The 22,716-nt window shown below is 46.3% G+C and overlaps 1 protein-coding gene across 1 annotated transcript in view; it reads left to right on the top strand.

Moving 5' to 3' along the window:
• The first annotated feature begins 1,435 nt into the window (after window positions 1–1,435).
• The window catches only part of ANXA11 (annexin A11), a 52,041-nt gene continuing 30,760 nt past the window's right edge, over window positions 1,436–22,716 (top strand). The window contains exon 1 of the mRNA XM_007539402.3: window positions 1,436–1,592. The gene's annotated coding sequence lies outside the window, so the exon portion shown is untranslated. The remainder of the gene's footprint in view (window positions 1,593–22,716) is intronic.

The raw sequence follows: 22,716 nt of genomic DNA, 5'->3' as shown, positions 1-22,716 counted from the left end.
AACTCCAAAAAATGCCTTCCTTCCCAGTAAAAAAGCCGCGCCTTGGTGGTGATGGGGGCGGGGGGGGCGGGGCGGGGAGGGAGCTGCTGGAGATGCCACGGTTAACAGTGGGGTCCCCAGGGTCCCGCACCTCTGCCCCCACAGCAGAGCGGAGCTCCTAGCCTCCCCCTCCCGCAGACCGCAGGTTCTTTTCGCTCCCAGCGCTGCAAAATTACAAATCGCAGCTAACAGCCCTAGAAGGACAGCAGTCCTTCAGTGAGGATCTAGGGAACCAAGAGTGCAGATTTAAACCATAGAGCACACTGCAAAGTTCTTTGGGAAACGTCAGGCTGATCCAGGAGCGCTTGAATAGAAAAATCCTCCCATCCTGGCATTTCTCTCTCTTTCTTTTTCTTCTCATGATCGTGGTTCCGACTTTTCGGGAAAGAAGACTAAAGTGTGCATCCTGCCACTGTGGATGTGTCACTCTAGGTGGTGATCTTGGTACTTAACAGAGATAGTTTGCTGAGTTTCTCCACTGTATGGGCCAGGCGGTGGTGCACCTGGTTAAGTATACACATGACAGTGTGCAGGAACTCAGGTTCAAGTCCCGGGGCTCCACCTGCACGTGGAAAGCTTCACAAATGATGAAGCAGGGCTGCAGGTGTCTCTCTGACTTCATTCTCTATTCCTCCTCCTCTTTCTCTGTCTTTATCCAATAACAATAATAATAATAATAATAATACCAAAAAAGCTTTCCCACTGTAAAGTTACTCTCCCTACCACCTTGCCTCCATTCACATGATGGTGTGTGATTCTCGTTTTTTTCTTTTCTAATTTTTAAAAATTTTAAATTTTATTATTCATTTTTAAAACAAAGTGGGGGGCGGGGAATGCTTACAATCTCATGTGTATCCCTTTCCAATTCCGTTACTGCTTTACATAATGACAATAGTTTTTTTCCCCCCCTTTTATCGTTGTATGGGGGGAGGGCCGGTGGTTTTCAATTGTTGTCACATGGGCACAATTTCTCATTTCTCTGTGGTAGATGTCTGCAAAAACAGTTACAGACAGAGTATTTACCAAAGATGATGGTGTGACCTTTCTAAGGAAAAAAATAAGTTTTCTTTACTTACAACATAATCTAAGGAGGATTGGTGGGAGCCCCTTCCCATCAGAGTGCAGGGAATGGGAGGAAGGGCTTCGCATTAGCCTCCAGGCTCCCGCTGGTGTCCTCTGGCCAGGCGGGAAGCATCGGGCTGCAGATCCTCTAGCCAGGTTTAGAGGTTTGGCGGCAGCAGCACCCGCCCAGGCTCCCCCGCCGCCCTCACCTGGGGGTGGGGCTGCGCTCAGGCCCCGCCCACCCCCTCCCCGCCCCGCCCCGCCCCTGCGGGAGCCGGTCAACCCCGGGGCGCGTCCGGGAAGTTTTCCGTTCAGGGGGCTCCTCCTCCCGCCCCGCCCTGACGGCTGCGGAGCCCAGAGTTTCCTGCGCCCCCGAGCGCACCGAGAGCCGGAACCTGCAGCTGCGAGAGGCTTCGCGCCCCAGCCGCCCGCACAGAGAGCCGCCAGTGCCGGTTCGCTCCCTCCACCCCCCACCCGGGGTTTGTGAGCAGGTGAGTGAAGGTCCCGGGCCGCCCGGGTCACCACAGGGGGGGTCGGGGGCCCGCCTTTGAGGCCAGACAGTGCCCCGCGCCTCCTCCGGGCTCGGCCCTGTAGCTTCCTGGTCGCCCTGCACCGAGGGGGGGCGGTGGTGGCGGCTGGTTGCGGAAGAGCTGTGTGCGGCTGGCTGCCCTGCTCCAACAGCAGTTGGGGGCAGGGGCATTGCCCCCGTGTGTGTTGGGGGGAGAGGGGGTCACAGGTCGCCCTGACACACACCCCTCTTGATCAGGACCACGTGGTAGTGCTGCGTGACCGGGGTCCCGGGCTCTTCCCTGGTCCTGCCCCGGGGCCCTGCCTGGCAGGTCCGGGGTGGTGGTGGGGGGGTGACACTGGCGCTGGCCTCTCTGACCCAGCCGAGAGTGTGCCTGTGTTCTTCTGGGAATGGCTTGTGAGCTCTAGAAGGGAAGGTGCCTTTCAGGAATTTTCGTCGGGAACTAGGGGGGCTCAAATGACTGGCAGCCGCTACCCTTTTGAGGGGGATTATGAAACACTCTAAATGGGGAGAATACCGGATCCATCCATCCAGCAGGTGCTGTGTGAGCCGCCTTGCTTTTCCCTTCCATTCCTCAGACCTTGAATTAGTTTCAAGAAGGAGTTCTGGAACTTCTGACTCCTCCTGACCTTACTCAACCCAGCCACCCTGACGGCTGAAAAAGGTTGAAATGGGTCTGTTTAATGGAGAATTATGAAGCCCCTTAATCTAGATATTTTAAAGAGGAGAAGTTGAGTTAGCCAGTGCTACCCCGAGCGAGGTCAGTCTGCCCAGGATAATTCTGGCCCCTGAAATCAGTGTAATCAGTTTCTGTGGAGATTGGTTGCTCTGGGACAGGCCCTGTGTCTTGATTGGAAGCCAGCCACCCTTGTCCTTCTCTCTGGGCCTTCAGTTTGCTCCCGGTCTTCCTGGCCTGGGCATGGAATAGATCTGTAAGGGGTTTATAAACCTCGCTCTACCTACACACCAGAATTAAGTTCGCAGGGTTGGGCCAGGCTGAGTCCAGGAGCTGGTCTGGCAGGGTGTGTTGTCTTGTTCACCCACAACTAGCTCTCATTCTATTCCTTCATTCTTTGCTTGCTTCAGTTGTTGAGATTCCAGAAGGATTAACAAGGCCTCTTTTCTTCAAAGCACTCTCTGTGCTCCCAGGTGTCCTTTGACAAGACCCTGGCCTTGGGTGCTGACCACCTTGGACTGCTGTATCCCTCCCCAATCTCTCACTGTCGTCTCAGTGCCTTGGTTCCCTCATCTGTTAAATTCTCTAAACAGGGATAGTATCAACCCCACAGGGTTATTGTGAAGATTACCTGAGTTAAAGCACTTAATGATCATATAGCTGTAGGCACTAACTTAACAGGTGAAGGAAGGTTGGCACTTACTATCTGTATATCTAATTGGACGCCATCCAAGTTGGACATAAGGCTTACAACAGGGTCTGGTTCATAAGTAGCCATCTGTGTTAACCGCAGTAATAAAATAATAGTTCTTACTGCCTTCATGCAATTGAACAGTAGAATTGAACTGCTCTTTTCCTGGCTTGTCCCTGGACTGTTGTGTCGTTCCACCCTCCTGGAACATCAGCCTCCCCTCTTCCCAGGAACCATTTAGCTGCCTTCACCTGGCAGGAAGGAAGGATCCAGATTGCTGTGAGCTCCTGCGTGGCTTGTTCCCTACTCCTTTGTCACTGACACACTTGTCAGAACTTACTTTATGCTGTAGCTTGCCCATGTTTCTTATCCCTGTCCAATCAATTAGGGCTTATCCCTTATCAACAGGGGCTCCCCCCCCCCCCATCTCTTGGTTTCTTACATCCACTGGGATGGGCCTTGTCTGTTGTCAAGTTCAGTGAGTGTTAGTTAAGTGAAAGAGGAGGCTCAGGTCCTAGGCTCAAGCCCTGGCAACACCATCAGCCAGAACTGATAGCCACAGCTCCCAAGATAAAATTTATAGTTTTAAAACTCTCAGAGAAATTTCGGAGAAATAGCACAGACTTTCATACCTGAGGCACCAGAGGTGTCAGGTTTAATCTTTGGCAACACTATAAGCCAGACCTAAGAAAATAATAATAATTTTAAGATGTAACGTTCATAGGCAAAACTGGGTGATATATTATTCATCATTAAAAATCCGGGCATTGACGCATCTGGTTAAGTGCACACATTACAGTGCTCAAGGACCTGGGTTCAAGTTCCTGGTCCCTACCTGCAGGGGAAAAGCTTCATGAGAGGTGAACAGGGCTGCAGGTGTCTCTCTGTCTCTCCCCCCTTTCCTTCTCAATTTCTCTCTGTCTCTATCTAAATTAATAAATAAATTTAAATTTTTTCTAAGAAAAATCTTCAGTATACATCTAAATATAAACTTAAATAGTTATAAAATAAAAACACCAAAATTTTACCAAAATGAATAAAGGAATATATAATCACTGAAAATAAGGAAAGAAGGAAGGAGCAAACAGAGAAAGACTGAGTATGGGACACCTAATTGAATCCACACATTACGGTGCACAAGAACCTGAATTCAAACCCCTGGTCCCCATCTGTAGGCAAGAAGTTTCACCGATGGTGAAGCAGTGCTGCAGGTATCTCTCTTTCTCCCTCTCTATCACTGTCTGCCCCCCTTGATTTCTCTGTCTCTATCAAATGAATAAGTAAATGTTAAATAAGACAAGAAAGAAAAAAGAAAATCCTTGCTGAGATCTGGGTATTCAGAGGGCCCAGGGCCTATCTGGATACTCCCCCCCCCCCACTTCCTTCTTCTGCCCCTTCCTCTCTTTTCTTAGCTATGTTGTTCTCCCATTAAGCCTGATACAGTTCCTAGCACTTGACCCTGTAGAGGTTACTGAACAGGTGAGTGAGTGTCTGTGTGGGAGGGTGTGCTTCCCAGTCAAATCCAAGCAGACTGACTTAGATTTTTCTGAGTTTTTCTCAACAATAGCCACTGATCCATCCCATTGTCCCCAGAATATCTGAAATTTAAGTTAATACCTAGGTAGAGAAGATCTTAAGGAAAATGAAGAAACCAGGGCCTCTTTGATAGAAACATGCATTTAAAGAAAGGAGTTCTTAAAATTCAGCAATGCTTTATTATTGTTGTTATTATTATTGTTGTTACTTTATTTATTTTTGTTGTTACCAGAGCACTGCTCTGCTCCGAAATACGGTAATGCTAGGGATTGAACCTGGGGCCCTTGGTACCTTAGGCATGAAAGTCTTTTTACATAACCATTATTCTGTCTCCCCAGCCCTCATAAAACATTCAATGACACTGGAACCACACTATGTTAGGCTTACTGACTCTGATCTCTGTTACCTGTGAAATAGCAGTTTGATGGGTACCTGATGTTTGCATGTGAGAAGGTCCTAACAGTACAATCTGAGCAGTGACTGAATCACTGCGGGCCTCACCGCACTGATGTGAAGAAGCTGTGAGTCTGGGAAACCCCAGAGTCTGGAGGCAGCTCTCATCCAGTCCATGGTTCCCAGAGTTCTCACTGGTAAACTGCCTACCTCAAATGGTGGTTTAAAGAATCTACTGAGAAGAGATTTAAGGGACTTGACATCACTTAGGGAGTAGTAGAAGTGTTGATGTCCTCTAAGTGAGCAAGTGGTGGTGGAGTGTGCAGGCACTTGGTGTCTAGCTCTCAGTGTCAGATGTCTCACAGGCTTCCTTTTCTCTCTCTCTCTCTCTCTCTCTTTTTCTTTTTTTTAATTTTTATTTACTTACTTATTTATTCCCTTTTGTTGTTCTTGTTGTTTTATTGTAGTTATTATTATTGTTGTTCTTGATGTCATTGTTGGATAGGACAGAGAGAAATGGAGAGAGGAGGGGAAGACAGAGAAGGGGAGAGAAAGACAGACACCTGCAGACCTGCTTCACCGCCTGTGAAGCGACTCCCCTGCAGGTGGGGAGCCGGGGCTCGAACCGGGATCCTTATGCCTGTCCTTGTGCTTTGCGCCACCTGCGCTTAACCCGCTGTGCTACAGCCCGACTCCCCAGTCCATGTTTTACTTTGTGGTCTGCGCCCCCCACCCCCATCCCTATTTATTAAGTCCCACTAATAAGTAAGATCATTTGATATTTGTCCTTTTTTTGGCTTATCTCACTCAACATAATGTCCCCAATTTCATCCAATCAGATGCAAAGAAGACAACTTCATCATTTAAAAAAAATTTTTTTTTGTTTTCCCTTTTGTTGCCCTTGTTGTCTTTTTTATTATTATTGTTGTAGTTGTTGTTGTTGTTACTGATGTCGTCGTTGTTAGATAGGACAGAAATGGAGAGAGGAGGGGAAGACAGAGAAGGGGAGAGAAAGACAGACACCTGCAGACCTGCTTCACCACCTGTGAAGCGACTCCCCTGCAGATAGGGAGCCGGGGGTTCAAACCAGGATCCTTACCTGGTCCTTGCGCTTTGCGCCACGTGTGCTTAACCCACTGTGCTACCTCCCAGCTCCCTCTCTCTCTCTTTTTCTTTGCCTCTAGGGTTATCACTAGGGCTCGGTGCCTGCACTACAAATCCACTGCTCCTGGAGGCCATTTTTTTCCATTTTGTTGCCCTTGTTGTTTATCGTTGTTATTATTGTTGTTGTTATTGCTGTCATTGTTGTTGGATAAGACAGAGAGAAATTGAGAGAGGAAGGGAAGACAGAGGGGGGAGAGAAAGATAGACACTGCAGACCTCCTTCACCTCCTGCAGGTGGGGAGCCAGGGGCTCGAACCAGCATCCTTGAGCTGGTCCTTGTGCTTTGCACTATGTGCACTTAACCCACTGCACTACCACCTGACCCCCCCAGGCTTCCATCTCTAATGGTGTACCATGTTAGCAGGGAAAAGGGGGGGGGGGTCACTTGTGCAAGTGAAAGGGATTTCAGGTGCTCCCAGACTCTTAGGCCTGTCACATCAGGAGAGGTATGCTTAGAAGACTGTAAGATGAGAAGATCTGAGTGAGGGTAGAGAGGCTGTTAGCAGGGAAGCAGAAGGAAGTATACGTGGGATTAACCCCAGTGATGGCATCTTTAGGGCAGAGAGTATGCATGGGGTGGGGGTGATGTGACTTTGTTGTATCCACCTGAAAGGTCACAGCTATTCTTAGGAGTGGGGGGCCAAGGCATACTTTTGCCAGTACTGTTTGCTTAGCCCTGTACATGAGCACAAAAGCAGAAGCCACTTCCACCCAACTTAGGTTGTTCCTGGACTCCCCTGAGACACAGGACACTGTATGACAAACAGGTCTTGAAAGGTAGAGACGATCGTGGATTCAATTTGAAACATAATGTGTTTGAAGCATCTTTGAGATAACTAACCCCTCTGCCCAGGTCTACACAGAGTACCACTTAGAATGAGAACACAGGGGGAGTCTGGCTGTAGCGCAGCGGATTAAGCGCAGGTGGCACAAAGTGCAAGGACCAGTGTAAGGATCCCAGTTCGAGCCCTGGCTCCCCACCTACAGGGGAGTCACTTCACAAGGGGTGAAGCAGGTCTGCAGGTGTCTGTCTTTCTCTCCTTATCTCTGTCTTCCCCTATCCAGCAATGATGACAACAATAATAATTAAAAAAAAAAAAAAGAATGAGGACACAGAGGAAATCACCCACCCCAACAAGGACAAAAGCCTTGGGGGGGAATAAACAACAACAAACAAACAAATAACCAAAAAAAAAAAAAAACACCTCCGAATATGACATAGCTACGTAGACTTCCTAGGATATTCACAGAAACAAACAGGTCTGTGAATAAGAACGTCAACAAAGATCAGCCAAAAAACAAACAAACAAACAAAAAAACCAACCACAAATAGATAAAGACTACAGTAAATAAACTAAAAATTCTTCTAGCATATTCAGTGTTGGGGATTGAATTTATGACCTCACCCATGGAAGTCCTCAACAGAAACTATAAAAGGCCAGAAGGGAATGGTATGATATCTTCAAAGTATTGAATGAAAAAGATCTTTAACCAAGAATAACCCTTCCAGCTTGGTTATCACTCAAATTTGAAGGATTGGGAAAGAACTTTCAGACAAACAACATTTAAAGGAATTTATAGTGCTTAACTGCTTTTACAAGAAAAATACTAAAGGAACTTAGGGAAAATTAGGGGCCAGAGGGTGGTGCTCATGGCTAAATGCACACATTACAGTGCACAAGGACTGCATTCAAGCTCCTGGTCCCCACCTGCAGGGGGAAAGCTTCACGAGTGGTGAAGTAGGGCTGCAACGGTCTCTCTTGTCTCTTTCCCTCTCTGCCTCCCCCTCTCAGTTTCTCTCTGTCTCTATACAATAATAAAGTAAATAAATTTAAAAGAAAAGGAATGAGTTCACTCGTGTCTGATAAATAAAGAAGCAAAGCAATCGAACAAAGTCAAATGAAAACAACCCTTGGGTTTTGCAGAACTGAGGTTACCGAAAGAGAAGACTAGTGGGCTAAATGGATGTAGAGGGTCCAGTAGACTGTGGTGGAGAGATATTGCCACTTTGATAGTGGATGTGTAATTTTGAAACACATACAGACTTGTAAACCAACATTATCTCACAGTAAAAAGAATAAATAATGATAGCCATCAAATCACACATACAGGAAACTCACCAAACAGGATAAATACCAAAGACCCTGCACCTTAACGTATCTCATTCAAAATGCAGAAAACTCGAAACAAGGAGAACATCTTGGGGCTAGGGGACCCATATTAAAAACTACCATACCTGCAGGGGAACAAATTTAAGAATTACATTGCACTTCTTGTGAGTAAGCATACAAGCCAGAAGGAAGCAGAGTGTCATATTTAGACTGGTGTAAGAAAAAAACCACCAGCCCCAAATCATTGCTTATACCCCGAAATATTATCCTTCAAAAATGGAGAGATGGGGGTCTGGGCAGTGGCACACAAGGACCTGGGTTCAAGCCCACCATTCTCCACCTACATAGGGGACACTTCACAAGTGGTGAAGCAGGTCTGCAGGTGCCTTTCTCTCTCCCTCTCTGTCTCCCTCTTCCCTCTCAATTTCTCTGTCTTATCAAATAAAAAAAAAAAAAGGAAAAAGATGGTCATTGGATTTGTAGTGCTGGCACCAAGCTCTAGTAATAACCCTGGTGGCATTAAAAAAAAATAAATAAAAATGAAGAGATGGCTGCACAGCGTCATGAGTCTTATTGTACCCTTCCAATGGTTAGTCTCTGTCATGTCAGTTTTACCTCAAAAGGTGGGGGGGGGGAGGTGGTGGCACAGCTAAGCACAAGGTCTGGCATAAGGATCTCAGTTCAAGCCCCTGGCTCCCACCTGCAGGGGGGTTGCTTCACAAGCGGTGAAGCAGGTCTGCAGGTGTCTATCTTTCTCTCCCCTTCGTTGTCTTCTCCTCCCCTCTCCTTTACTCTCTGTCCTGTCCAACAACAATGACAACAAAAATAATAACAATAACAACAAGGGCAACAAAAGAGAAAAAATGGCCTCCAGGAGCAGTGGATTCATAGTGTAGGCACCGAGCCCCAGTGATAACCCTGGAGGCAAAGGGGGGCGGGAAGTTATGTTTAGTGAGTATAATCACCAGAACTTCCATCAGGCTGAATTAAGATCTCTGTTTGTGCTATCGTGTGCTATTGTTATATTGAAAGGTTCTGTGAGCATGAGAGAAGATTGATCTCTGTGGGACACAAGCTTTAGATGTATCTTGTAGATTGAACATGTCCTCTATATCTCTGCTTCTTCATATGTTACATTCTAAGAAGTGGACCAGAAACTCACTTTTTTTACTCTTCTTTTTTTTTAATCTTTTATTATTAAATTTTATTTATTTATTTATTTAGTATGGAAAGAGACAGAGAAATTGAGAGGGGAGTGGGAGGTAGAGAGGGAGAGAAACAGAGAAACACCTGCAGCCCTGCTTCACCACTTGTGAAGCTTTCCCCCTGCAGCACCAGGGATTTGAACCTAGATCCTTGCGCACTGTAATGTGTGCGCTTAACCAGGTGCACCAAAACCTGGCCCCCCCACTCTTATTTCCTTTAAGTCAAGCTCTGATTTGTTCTAGTTTGAGGATCCTGCCATTCATGTTTGTTATATACAGGTTTGCTAAGCTTATCTTTGTGGATTGTACTTTGCGTCATTTCTTGCTTCTTGAATGCTCTTGACTTCGGTCCTTAAAGCCTGTATTATCTGCATTGTAGGAAAACATATCATTAAGGATCTGGGTGAATCCCATCTTTTCAGTCCTAAAATTAATAAATAAGCATATGCTATAAGACAGTAAGAGAAAGGTTCAGAAATTTTGGTAAGAGGTCAGAGGGGATTAAGTCATGCCTCTTGTTTCAGGCTCATGAGGAGTTGGACCAAGGATTAAGGGTTCTCCTGCATGCGTCCTTCAGTTATATATAAATATATAATTTAAAGAAAGAGAAGATAGGAGAGGAGGAGAAAGACACTACGGCACTGCTTCACTACTTATGAGCTTCCCAACTACAGGTGCGGACCAGGGGCTCGAACCCTGGTCCTTGTGCACTGTAGTGTGTACACTCAACCGGATGCACCACTGCCTGGCTTCTCCTGCCTGCTTTATAACTCTCCCTTTATTGTTTCCCCCCCCCCCCCCCCCTCACCCTGTTGAGCATTCCTTGATAGCAGACTTTAGGAGGAATGAATAGAATGAGATTTGCCTGCAAATCCCAGGGACAGACTTAGGCAGCTCCTGTCTTCCTAGAAGGCTCCTGCCTTCTTCCTTTAGGTCCAAGAAGATGGAAACCTAGGAGTTGGGCGATAGCGCAGCAGGTTAAGCACAGGTGGCGCAAAGCACAAGAACTGGTGTAAGAATCCCGGTTCGAGCCCCCAGCTCCCCACCTGCAGGGGAGTCCCTTCACAGGCGGTGAAGCAGGTCTGCAGGTGTCTTTCTGTCCCCCTCTCTGTCTTCCCCTCCTCTCTCCATTTCTCTCTGTCCTATCCAACAACAACGACATCTATAACAACAACAATAATAACTACAACAATAAAACAACAAGGGCAACAAAAGGGAATAAAAATCTTAAAAAGAAGGAGGAGGAGGAGGAAACCTCTGTCTTGTAAATGCATGTTTCCTTCCTCGTTTATGGCAGCAAGGCAGACTTTGTCCCCCAAAGAACAAGACAAAACAACGAGTACATAGAGATGTCCCAGGGTCAGATATCATTTATGAAGACTCAGATCACCACATCTACAAATTTCTCTGCTTCTGTTTTAAGTCACATGAACTATTTCAAACTATTAGAATGGCCTAAGACTTTTCATACTATGAAATCCTAGTATCTTCCCAGTCCTGTGTTTCCAGGTAAAGCAAATGGCAGTTAAAATGTCCAGAAAGCCCTTCGCTCTTCTGGGACAGAATTACTGAAAAGTTCTCACACTTTTTTTTTTAATTGCCACTAGGGCGATGGCCATGGCTTGGTGCCTGCATAACGAATCCTCTGCTCTCAGTCAGCATTTCCTGCCTCCCTCCTGTTTTCTTTTTTGATAGGGACAGAGAAAAATTGAGAGGGAAGAGGGTGAGAGACTCATGCAGCACTGCCTCACTGCTCAAGACCTTTCCCTCCTGCATATGTAGGGACTGGAGGTTTGAACCACTGCTGCCCAGCCCCTCTGACTGTATTTTTAGTGTTAATATTTACACTTAATTTGTCTTTGTGTTTACCTCTGCCCATCTCTTATTTTTTTCTTTTTCACTTAAATGTAATCAATACATGGAGAAAATTATAGTAATGGGAGCCAGGCAGTGGTGCACCTGATTAAGTACACATATAACAGTGCATAAGACCTGGGTTCAAGCCCCTGGTCCCTACCTGAAGGGGGAGAGATTCACAGGTGGTGAAGTAAGGCTGCAGGTGTCTCTCTGTCTCTTTCCCTCTCTATTTCCCCCTCCTTTCTCAGTTTCTCTCTATATATCTAGTAATAAATAAAGATATTTTAAAAGTGGCGTCACAAACCAGTTTTGGTAATTTGTCTTTGTTAATGAATTCAGATTGTCTACTTAGCATTTAGATATTCTTGAGTCCAGCCCTTGAATCTCATTTTCTGTTCACCTACTATACTTGAATGTTTCTTAATTTCTGCTATTTTGGCTAAGTATCTTCTCACTACTCTTTCCTATCCCACCAGCATTATTAGAACTAATGAATTGGTTATGAATTGTGAGGAAGAGTTCATCTTTCACTTCAGAAATTGAGAGTCCAGGGTTAATTAGTGTCTGTTCCATGAGGTTGTCCTGAACTGCTGTCCTAAGGTACACTTGCTCCCAGCATTCCATAAGGCTGTGGTGCTCAAACTTGAGCATGCGTATCAGGTAACCTGGAAGGTTTTTTTTTTTTTTTTTTTGAGTTCCTAATGGAACCACTTTACAACCACACACCCATCCTCCTACAGTTCTTGCTTCCTCTGAATGTGGGTAAGGACTCTGGAAAGTCCTGAGACTAGCAACTTGACTTGTCTCAGTAACCCTGCCTCTTTCCCCCTTCAAGAATCGGATTCTTCTTCCTCTTCCTCTTCCTCTTCCTCTTCCTCCAGCACATAGCTCCTTGTGCGCAGCTCCAGTGTGGTTTGGTTAATTGAAGCTTCCTTGTCCACATGTGCCAATATATCTACATTCGGGGACCACCGAGGTGCAGGCTGTGCAGAGGGCTCCCGTCCTCTCTCGCAGAATTGATCATGGCTTGGAGGCCATCTGGTCAACCTGAGCTGGTTCAGCTGGTCATGCAGTGTCCTCCTCCTTGCGCAGCTCCTGCAGCCAGCTCAGCATAGCGCCCCTCCCCCAACAAGGGTTTTTAATACACATAATTCCCAGCCTCCCTTAAAGGTTCTTGTTTAAGATATATGTGGCTAGTGCTTGAGAGTTTTTACTTCATTTGTTTTTACTGAGAAAGAGAGCTAAGGGAGACTGAGACTAGAGCACTGCTTTATTGGCCCACATAGGCAAAGCCTGTGCTATCCTGCTAAGCCACCTCCTCAACCTGAGAATTTTCATTTCTGCCAGATACCCAGGCTGTGCCAATACTGCCTGTCGGGACCACATTATGGTTTTGCTGTTCTAGATACAGACTTTCACATCCACCTGACACTTGACTCAGAAACCTAGTTATTATCTGCTACTGCCATGTTCTAGGCTGTACTTAGTGTTTAGCTATGGAAACCAGAAGGGGCAGATGGTAGAGGGGGACAACCAGACATTTCTGGAACATCACCCACTATTGTTTTTAATTTGAAAATAGTACTGTTCCTGTCACTCTTGCCATTGGCAAGTCTTCCTCAGATTAGGGAGTGGGAACAGTCCCTCACACACACACACCCAGCAGTGGCAGACAAGGAGGCAGTGCAAGTGATAAGTCAGCAAGCTGTTGTTTCTGTGATGCTGCTGCAGAGTGACGCTCTCACACCGTCCCCAGTGACAGCCACACTTTCTACCACTTTCTACCTCCTGATCTAACAGGCCCCATGGGACTGGGATGGCCTCTCTAAGACCCAACTTCAGGATGGGAAAGTGATCTACCATCTAGCCCCCCCGACTTGACTTTTTCCAGGAGAGTATAGAAGAGGCCATTTGAACCCCCAGCTGATGTAAGACTAATGAGTCAGTGCAATTCCTAACACCCCAAGGAGATGAGAGGTGGCTGCCAAACCTTCCTCTCTGCCATTGTCAGCTGGTAGGAAGTTGAAATCATGGAGAGAAACGAAGTCACAGAGGCTGTCTGGAGCAGATGGTGTGGAGTGACTTGCTTATACAGGGAGTTATGTGTGAGCTAGCAGAGTCATTTTCTCATTTTCTTCCCCAGGAAAGGGAGCCTAGAGTGTGCTGGCTGGCAGGAGCCAGTCTAGGCTATTATCATTCTGGAAAGTGAGAAATGTGGTTTTGTTCCTCATCCTGCCTCCCCACTCAGTCCTGAGACCTCAGGCAGGCCATGCTGCTCCCTGGGCTTCTGCTCCCAGCTCAGCAAAGTCAGCTGACTGGACCAAATGACCATGAAGACCCCTTACAACTCCATTGCATAGAATTCCTGTAATCCAAATGCCAGTGCACTGGGAATTGGCCCTCCCTTCCTTCCTTCCTTCCTTCCTTCCTTCCTTCCTTCCTTCCTTCCTTCCTTTCTTGACTCCAGGATTATTGCTGGGCCTCAGTGCTGGCACTACAAACCTACTGCAGACATTTGTGTGTGTGTGTGTGTGTGTGTGTGTGTGTGTGTGTGTGTGAGTGTGTGTCCATTTTATTGGATAGGACAGAGAGAAATTGAGGGGAGGGAGAGATAGGCAAAGAAAAAGATAGACCTGCAGACCTGCATCACCACTAGTGAAATATCCCCCCCTGCAGGTGGGGAGCCAGGAGGGGGGGTGTCGAACCTGCATCCTTGCACAGGTCCTTGTACTTAATGTGCATTTAACCAGATGCATCATCTCCTGGCCCCCTCCTTTCCATTCCTTTCCTTCCTTCCTCCCTTTCTTCCCTTCTTCCCTTCTTCCACTTCTTTCCTTGTTTCTTCATTTTTAGGAAGTAGTCTTTCAAATTTGTTTACCCAAACTGAGGCCCATGGTAAGGCCTCAACAATGCCCTCCATTTATTTCTTTCCCCAGCCTGCTTTGCCTAGAACTTCTCTGGGCTGGGCAGCCGTAAGTGCAAACCCTAGGAAGGCAGGGCCCAAGAGCTGCCTGGCTAATGATTAAGTAGGGCCCAACTAGTCTTAATTTATGGTGTGTGGGTAGGTAGTTGAATGTTTTCCAGCACCTCCTGTAGGTTTTTTGTTCACTGACTGAGAACAGACGGGTTGGTAGAGTGCTGCCCTGTGGCTCCCTGCCTTTCTTCTGTGGCTTATTTGCATCAGGGATCCATACCTCAGAGGCAAGGGAGCACTCCAAGAGGGCAGGGTATTGGGACTCTGCAGCCCCCTCATAGGATAGAGTTGTCTCTCCCATCCCAACAGAGTTAGTTTAGGAGTGGTCATAGACCACTGTGAATCACTGTAGGTCCTGGTATAGGAGTGAGGGGGAGTGTTCTAGATGTGTCATCTATTTCCCAGGATTTCTGGAACCTAGGTCAGAGGCTCTGACCAAAGAGACCATTGGTGTCATCCAGGGTATGGAAGAAATGAGTCTGGATTCACTGGTGTCCTGTGGTTGTGCGGGGAGCCCTTGCGGTGTTCAGCCCCGTTTCTCACCAGTGGCAGGGAGCCGGTCCTGCATTCTCTCACTCAACCTAAGAAGGTTTTACTGCTCCAGGCACTTGCTTGTTAAGAAACATCTCTGGGGAGTCGGGTGGTGGCGCAGCGGGTTAAGCGCACGTGGCGCAAAGTGAAGGACCGGCATAAGGATACTGGTTAGAGCCCCCGCTCCCCACCTGCAAGGGGGTTGCTTCACAGGCGTCTGTCTTTCTCTCCCCCTCTCTGTCTTCCCCTCCTGTCTCCATTTCTCTCTGACCTATCTAACAATGACAACATCAATAACAATAATAACTATAACAACAATGAAAAACAACAAGGATAACAAAAGAGAAAATAAATAAATAAATTTTTTTTAAAAAAAAGAATCATCTCTGATGAAAGACAACTTCCAGATGGTTTTACTCATATGTGGCATCTAGAGATCTCTTAAGAAGAGAAAAGAAAAGAAAAGAAAAGAGAAAAAGGAAGCAAGCCAACTGTTTCTAAGACTTGAGAAAACTAGTTATCTTTGGAGGTTGGGAGGATGTGTGTGGTGTGGAACTACATACACTGTAACCTTTCAATCTTGTGACCTAGTATTCATCACACATAATTTAAAAAGAGAATTATCTCTGAGCCTTAGTTCCCTTGAGCTGCTGCTGCTGTCTTGTGGCCTAACTGTGAAGGTTAGTAAGGTGAGAGGGGATAAGGTAGTGGATGTGTCTATTCTAAGTACTCGGAAGAGGGCACTATTATTAGAACAGGAGAGGACACAGAACACATCTTGTGTCAAGTGCTGGTAGTTTCAAGAAGAGTAACCATTGCCGGTGGTGGTGAGAGGGAAGGTAGGGGCTTTCTGAATCATGTGGGACCCCATCTGGCATGAAAGAAGGCCAGATTTGAAAAAGGTCTAAGGGAGAGTCAGGAGACAGCAGGCTAGACTGAACAAAAGTTCCAAAGATGGATAGCGCCAAGATGGATAATGACTAGAATGAACAGCAGTCATGCATTTCCTGTGATTCTGTCCATCATACACAGTCCTCTGAGAACCTTCCATTTTCTTCCCATGGTGCAGTGCAACTCTTAGCCCAGTGTCCTTTGAGCTAGGACCCCCTCCAGCTCAGGAGTCAGTCTGAGTCCTGAGATCTGAAAACAGTTCTCTCTTGTGCGATCTGTAAACTCTGCTGGGGTTTCTTTTCAGCTTCCAGCCAGATAAGATGGACTGGGGACTTTGGCACCATTAGCTCAGCCGTTGCTAAGTGCTATTTGAAGAAAAGGTTTCCTGGGACTCCTAAGCAGACTGGTGGTGCCTAGACATTTGGAATTGGAACAGATACTCTCACTGGTCTCCTAAGTTTGAAAGAACTGAGTCTTTCCAAACTGCTTGATCTGGCCCTGGAGACTGGGCAGTGGGCATGCCATGGAATTTCTGTTGCCTTAGATCTTTGGTCTTTTTCTTTTTCTTTTTTTTAATTGAATAGGCACAAATCAAGAGGAAGAGGGGAGAGAAGAGAGAGGAACAGAGATACCTGTAGCACTGCTTCACCACTTGTGAAGCTTCTCCCCCTACAGGTGGGGGGGCTTGAGTCTAGGTCCTTGCACATTGTAACATGGATGGGGACAGTGGGCACCTGAAGCAGGCACACCTGGCTGGAGGGAGCAGCTATTGTGACCCTAACTATGTGCCACCACTTGGAAAGGTAGAACCCTTGCTGCGAGGTCTCCTATTTCCCTTTCTCTTTTTCTTTTTTTTCCACATATTTTTTTTCTTTATTGGGGAATTAATGTTTTACATTCAACAGTACTATTTCCCTTTCTCTTTTCTTCCTTTTGAAATTCCAACTGAGGCTATCACTGGGGCTTGTTGCCTACAGATTCCACCACCATTTCCAGCTGTCATCCTGCCCCTCCCTGTTTTGTTTTGTTTTGTTTTGTTTTGTTTTGATAGAGGGTAAGAGACAGAGGGGAAAAAAATAACGAGAGAAAGGAAGACACTCGTAGCACTTCTCCACCACTCATGAAGCTTCCTCCCTACAGATGGGAAATGGGGGCTTGGACCCTGGTCCTGGAGCATGGTAACCATGTGTGTGTGCCACCACCCAGCCCCCCATTTTTCTACTTAGAAACAGTATAAGTGATGCCCAGAAGGTGTCACATTAAATGAAGTGTTGGACTCAAGCATGAGTTCTTGAGTTCAATCCCTAGCATTATATGTGCCAGAGTGATGCTTTGGTTTATTCTCTAACTCACTCACTCTCTCTCTCTCTCTCTCTCTCCTATAAATAAATCTTTAAAAGGAAATCATTGTAGATTGTAGTTGCTTTGCCATGCATGTAACCAGGGCTCCAACTACATTGGAGGAAATCTTAGAGGGCCTCTAAAATTATATAAACTCCAGGCCCCACAAGACTCAACCCTACCTACAGATGCAGGGAAAAGCCCATTATCTGTTGCCCTGCCTTTCTGGACTTAAAGGGGAGACATGGGGAGAGGGGCAAGGTCCTGTGTCCCCTCTGTTAGGAACTTGTCCTGTCACCTTGTTAGCGTGTCGTTCCCCCTCTCAGGCTGTCAGATTCCCTATTTCTGAGGCAGCAGTGTGATAGGTGGGAATGAACTGAGTCTTCTCAGTTCTCAGGTTGAGTGACCTCTTGCATCCCAGTTGCAAGATCCTGGCCTACTAGGTGGGGATTGCTACACCCACACAGATCACATTGCAACCTTTTTCCTTCCTCAAGCATTTGCATTGCTGGTTGGGTGTGTCTGGCTTGACCACACAGAGCCCACTCAAAAGCTGACGTCTCCCCATGGTGATTCATGTTGACTGAGAATACAAGTAAGCAAAGCGACATTGGGCTCTCCCCTCCGCCCCCTCCACCCCCATCCCCACCTCACCCCCTCCCTGCTGGCAAGGCACACACCTGCTCTCTGTTTGCTTGATTGGAATGTTTTCTTGTTTTGTTTTGTTTTTGTTTTGTGGTTTTGGTATACTGATTCCCTTGTCAAAGAAAGCTTCCCGGCTTAGGTAAACTTAGGAGAGGATCTCTCATGTAGAGAGCAGAGGCCTTTTCAAAGAGGACAGTGTGCAGGTTCTGTTTGAAAGGAGGACAGACTCTCGTCACTGTACCTATTAGTTTTCTATTGCTATTCTCACAAATGACTACAGTGACTTAAAGCCACACGCTTCTGTGATAGAAATGACCATATTAACCATGTGTAGGTGTTCGGGCCATTGACATTGCCTGCATGCCCATTATTACGTCGCCATCAGGACCATTTCTTCTTCCCTTCCTCCCAGCTGCTAGCAACCACAATTCTGCTTTCTAACTATGAATCTGACTGCTCTCAGTAGAGGTGCGTCTCTGACATCTTGGGAACTAAGTTTCAGAGCACCACAGCAAAGTGAGTAGCACACAAAAGGGTCACCCAGATTTTTTAATTCTCGACTACATGAAAACCATGTTGTCTATTAAGTGTGCAAGAACATTATGTGTAGGATAAACAATGTGCATTCTTTCATTAAGAAAATACCTTGGGAGTCGGGAGGTAGCGCAGCGGGTTAAGCACACACGTCGCAAAGTGCAAGGACCGGTAAGGATCCCGGTTTGAGCCCGCGGCTCCCCACCTGCAGGGGAGTCGCTTCACAGGCAGTGAAGCAGGTTTGCAGGTGTCTATTTTTCTCTCCCCCTCTCTGTCTTCCCTTCCTCCCTCCATTTCTCTCTGTCCTAACAACAATAATAACTACAACAACAATAAAAAAACAAGGGCAACAAAAGGGAAAATAAATAAATAAAAATTTAAAGAAAATACCTTATTGCAGCGTCCAGGGAGAGGTAGCTCAGCGAGTAGGGCACAGGGCTTGCATGAATGAGGCTCTGGACTTTCTTCCTGCGCTATATTTGCTTTAGCAGTGCTCTGGCTTCATAAAAATAAGGTAAATCAAGTTTTTTTTTATTTAAAAAATCCTTTATTGTCAAACACTGCTGGCCATCATCTGAGACGCTGGCAAATTAATGGTCTTTCTGTTGGTAAAGGACCTTATTTAAAGAAAAAAAAAGTATCTGTCAAGCACAGTAAGGTGAAACAGTAAAAACAACATGTCTAATATCATCTAAGTGGGATACACAGTATTTGTTTTCTTGTGACTGGCTTATCGCACTTAGCCTAGCATCTTCCAGATTCATCCACGTTGTAGCATGTGTGTGAGTTTTATTCCTTTATAAGGCTGAAAGACATATTGTGAAGGTGTTTTTGTTTGTTTTCATTTGTTGATAGACAGTCAGGTTGTTTCTGTCTTTTTTTTTTTTTTTTTTATGTAGTGCCGGATCTCATACATGCATGATTTCATGGCTCAGGGCCAATTTTTTTATTCTTTTTTAAATTTTTAAGTGTGTTTTTTTTTTTTGGCCTCCAGGGTTATTGCTCGGGCTCAGTGCCTGCACTATGAATCCACTGCTCCTGGAGGCCACTTTCCCCATTTTTTTGTTGCCCTTGTTGTTACCCGTGTTGTTGTCATTATTGTTGCCATTGTTAGGACAGAGAGAAATTGAGAGAGGAGAGGAGACAGAGAGGGGAAGAGAAAGACAGACACCTGCAGACCTGCTTCACCGCTTGTGACGCGACCCCCCTCCCCATATAGGTGGGGAGTCAGGGGCTCGAACCAGGATCCTTATGCCAGTCCTTAGCGCTTGGTGCCACGTGCACTTAAACCACTGTGCTACCACCTGACCCCCAATTTTTTAATTCTTTATTTGAGAGACAGAATGAGAGAGGCAGAAAAAGAGACCAGGGTAGGGGTAGATAGCATAATGGTTTTTGCAAAAAGGCTCTCATGCCTGAGGTTCCAGCCCCAGGTTCATTCCCCCACACCACCATAAGGCAGAGCTGAGCAGTGCTCTGGTAAAAAATAAAAAACAAAGTTTAAAAAATTAAAGAGAAAGAGGGAGAGACCATAGCACTGCTCTGCCATCCTGGGAGCTTCTCTTGTGCCATTCATGGCATCCCTGTTTTGTCTGCTCTCGAATCCAAGATCTTGTGTGTGATAAGATGTACCTTCTATCAAGTGAACTGTCTCTCAGCCTCCCTCTACCCATTTCCACTTTTTGACTATTATGAATAATACTGCTGTTCACATTGATGTACAAAGATGTTTGAAACTCCACTTTCAGTTTTTTGGGGGTTATATCTCCAGACGTAGAATTGCTGGACCATACGTTTAGCTTTTTGGGGAACCGTTGTACTGCTTGCCACAGCAGCTGCACCATTTCCCCATCACTCCGTACAGTTCAGTGTCACAGGTCACGTGCTGCTTTTTGGCAGGGTTGTGTCTTCTGTGGAGGCTCTAGAGGATCATCTGTTTCCTCTACCTTCTAGAGATGATCTGCATTTCTTAACTCATGGCTTTTCTTCCATGAGCAGAATCCCCTCATGCTTTTAAATTTCTCCTCCTCATTCTTTCTTTTCATCCTTAACCCAGCTAGGGAAAGACACCTGCTTTTCAGAATGTGTGCAATTTAATTGTGTACATTTGGATAAGCTAGGATTCAGTCTCTCTCTCTCAAGACCGGTAGTCCTAATCATATCTGCAAAGTCCCCTTTGTCATGAAAGGTAGCATATTTACAAGTTCTGAGTATCAGGACATAGACTGTCTGGGAGATGAATGATCAAAGTTGATGGTGCCTGAATCTCGGCCCTTTTTCTTAAAGACATACATATTTTTAAAATCTTTTATTTACTGGAGAGAGACATCCAGACAACTAGAGTGAAGAGGGCAGTAGGGAAAGAGACAGAGATACCTGCAACACTGCTTGACCACTCTCACAGCTTTCCCCCTGCGAGTAGGTACCAGGGGCTTGAACCCGAGTCTTCGCATGCACATTGTAACGTGTGCCCAACTAGGTACACTACCACCCAGCCCAGAACCTCAGCCTTTAAGACCATCCCCTCCCTTTTACCAGCATTTTCCTGAGGCATATACCCTGTTCTACCCTGACCTCAATGAGTGATTAGGAACCTCCCTCACTGTATGGCTTTGACACCTGCTAGGAAGGTACCAAACACTAAACAAGTCTGAGTGCATGTCCAGGACCTCTGATGACCTTTTTTTTTTTTCCTCTTCAGATATCACCACCTATATTTTTTGATGACTTGAAAGAGACCACAGAATGATCACAACCATCCCATACTTTACAAAGTCCTTTTCTGTTCTTGCTTCATTTAATCCTCACAAAAACTTCAAGGTGGGTAGGCAGGTCATATCTTTGCAGGCTCCTTGGGAGTTCAGAGAGGTTAAGTCACTGGGGAAGGCCACACAGCGAGTAGTGGAGTTAGGCCCCAGACTCTAGCTCTCAGGCTAATGCATCTTCAGCAAGTCGTTTACAGTGAACTAAGGAGCTTCAGTGAGGTGAAAGCTACATAGAGGATGATAGCTTTATAGTCACGTCATAAGATGGATATATTTTCCCCGATTTTACAGGTGAGGAGAAAGATTCAGGAGGCCAAGCACCATGCTCAAAGAAGCACAGCCAACAAATCACAGAGCTGGAATTGGGACCGTTGTCATTGTATGGCCTTACTTCCCCAGCAGCAACATTAGAATATGGGATCAGTGCTGTGTCAACAGTAAAAAGTCTCTCATGACTATCCTGTGATGTTTGACTCTTGCTAGGAGGAGTGTGTGCTGCGCAGAAGCGGGGGAGCTGGTTTACTGTGTGGGAGACAGTGGCACTGGGGGAACTAGAGAACCTACAGATATTCTGGACTTCAGTGTTGTGAAACCCAGAGCTTGTGATACTTATGCTTTGTGACCAGGGATAAGCCACTCAGCCGCCCCTCTCCCCACATATGGCAGGTAAGGGTTTAGAGAAGCTCTCTGAACTCCCCCTCTGACCTAGCCACGGACAGACTATGCTGTACAGATGGTCAGTACTGGAGGGCTTGGTGGAGTGTGGCGTTCCCACCCCTCTGGGCTGAGGTGAGCATGTTGATGTTACTTAGGTTGGACTTTGCAGGAAAGGTTGAGTGGAAGAGTTCAGACTCTTCTGGGACCTGTGTGTGATTAACATGGTCCCTCCCACTGTGCTTCTCATTTGATCCTTGGAGGAACTCCTTCTGTTCCTACTGGTGGTGACAGAGCAGCTTCGCCTGTGCAGAAGTGCTTCCCTAGCTTGAACTAAATTTAGAAACACACAGCTTCCCTTTGTGAGGGCGCGTGTGCGTGTGTGTGTGTTTCCTTACGTCCTGGCCACTTTGGAGTGAGGATTTGGTGGAAGTCTTTTTCTTTGTCTGTCTGTCACAAGAATCTTGATGTCTTGGGCTGAGCTCTGTAGATAAAGTCACATACTAGGCTGGTGTCTGCCAGCTATTGACACATAGTGTCACCTTGCTCACTTTGCTCTGTGGTTCACTTTCTGCTTCTCAGAATCTCAACTTGGGGGGTGGCAGTTGACTAAGTATTGTGCGCACACACACACACACCTGCTCTGTCCCAAAAGCATGCCTGAAAAGAAAGCTGAGAGGAGAGAAAGATAGTTTCTGTCAGGTTGGAGACCCAAAGTGGAAGTACTGACCATAGGCTACTGGCTGTCCACAGGGTTAGGCTTGTATAGATAAGAATCTGCTTCTGTGGGGCCCACCCCTCAAGCAGGATGATGCTATTCTGTCAACTAGTGGTTGTTTTTTTTTTTTCTTCATTTGTTTTAGGTGTCAGTTCTTGAAATACTAGTTTCTGAGGCCAGTGGGCTTTTGAGGAAGCATAGCAGAGGGGTAAAAGTCTTGGGCTAAGGGGCCTGACTACAACTCTTGTGGAACACAGTATGTTCCTTCTCAGCAGCTGAGTGCTTACGGTGTTTGGAAATAACTGAGTGAATGAAAGTGGGATCGATACACCCTTTAGAACATCTGCAACCCAAAAGGATGAGGAAGCCTACAGAACTAAGGGCCTGACTCTGTGGGAGA

This window comes from Erinaceus europaeus, chromosome 1 (assembly GCF_950295315.1).
Source record: "Erinaceus europaeus chromosome 1, mEriEur2.1, whole genome shotgun sequence".
In the NCBI taxonomy this organism is placed as follows: domain Eukaryota; kingdom Metazoa; phylum Chordata; class Mammalia; order Eulipotyphla; family Erinaceidae; genus Erinaceus; species Erinaceus europaeus.
Note: the sequence above shows the minus strand (reverse complement) of the source record. Positions and strands in the feature narration are given on the sequence as shown.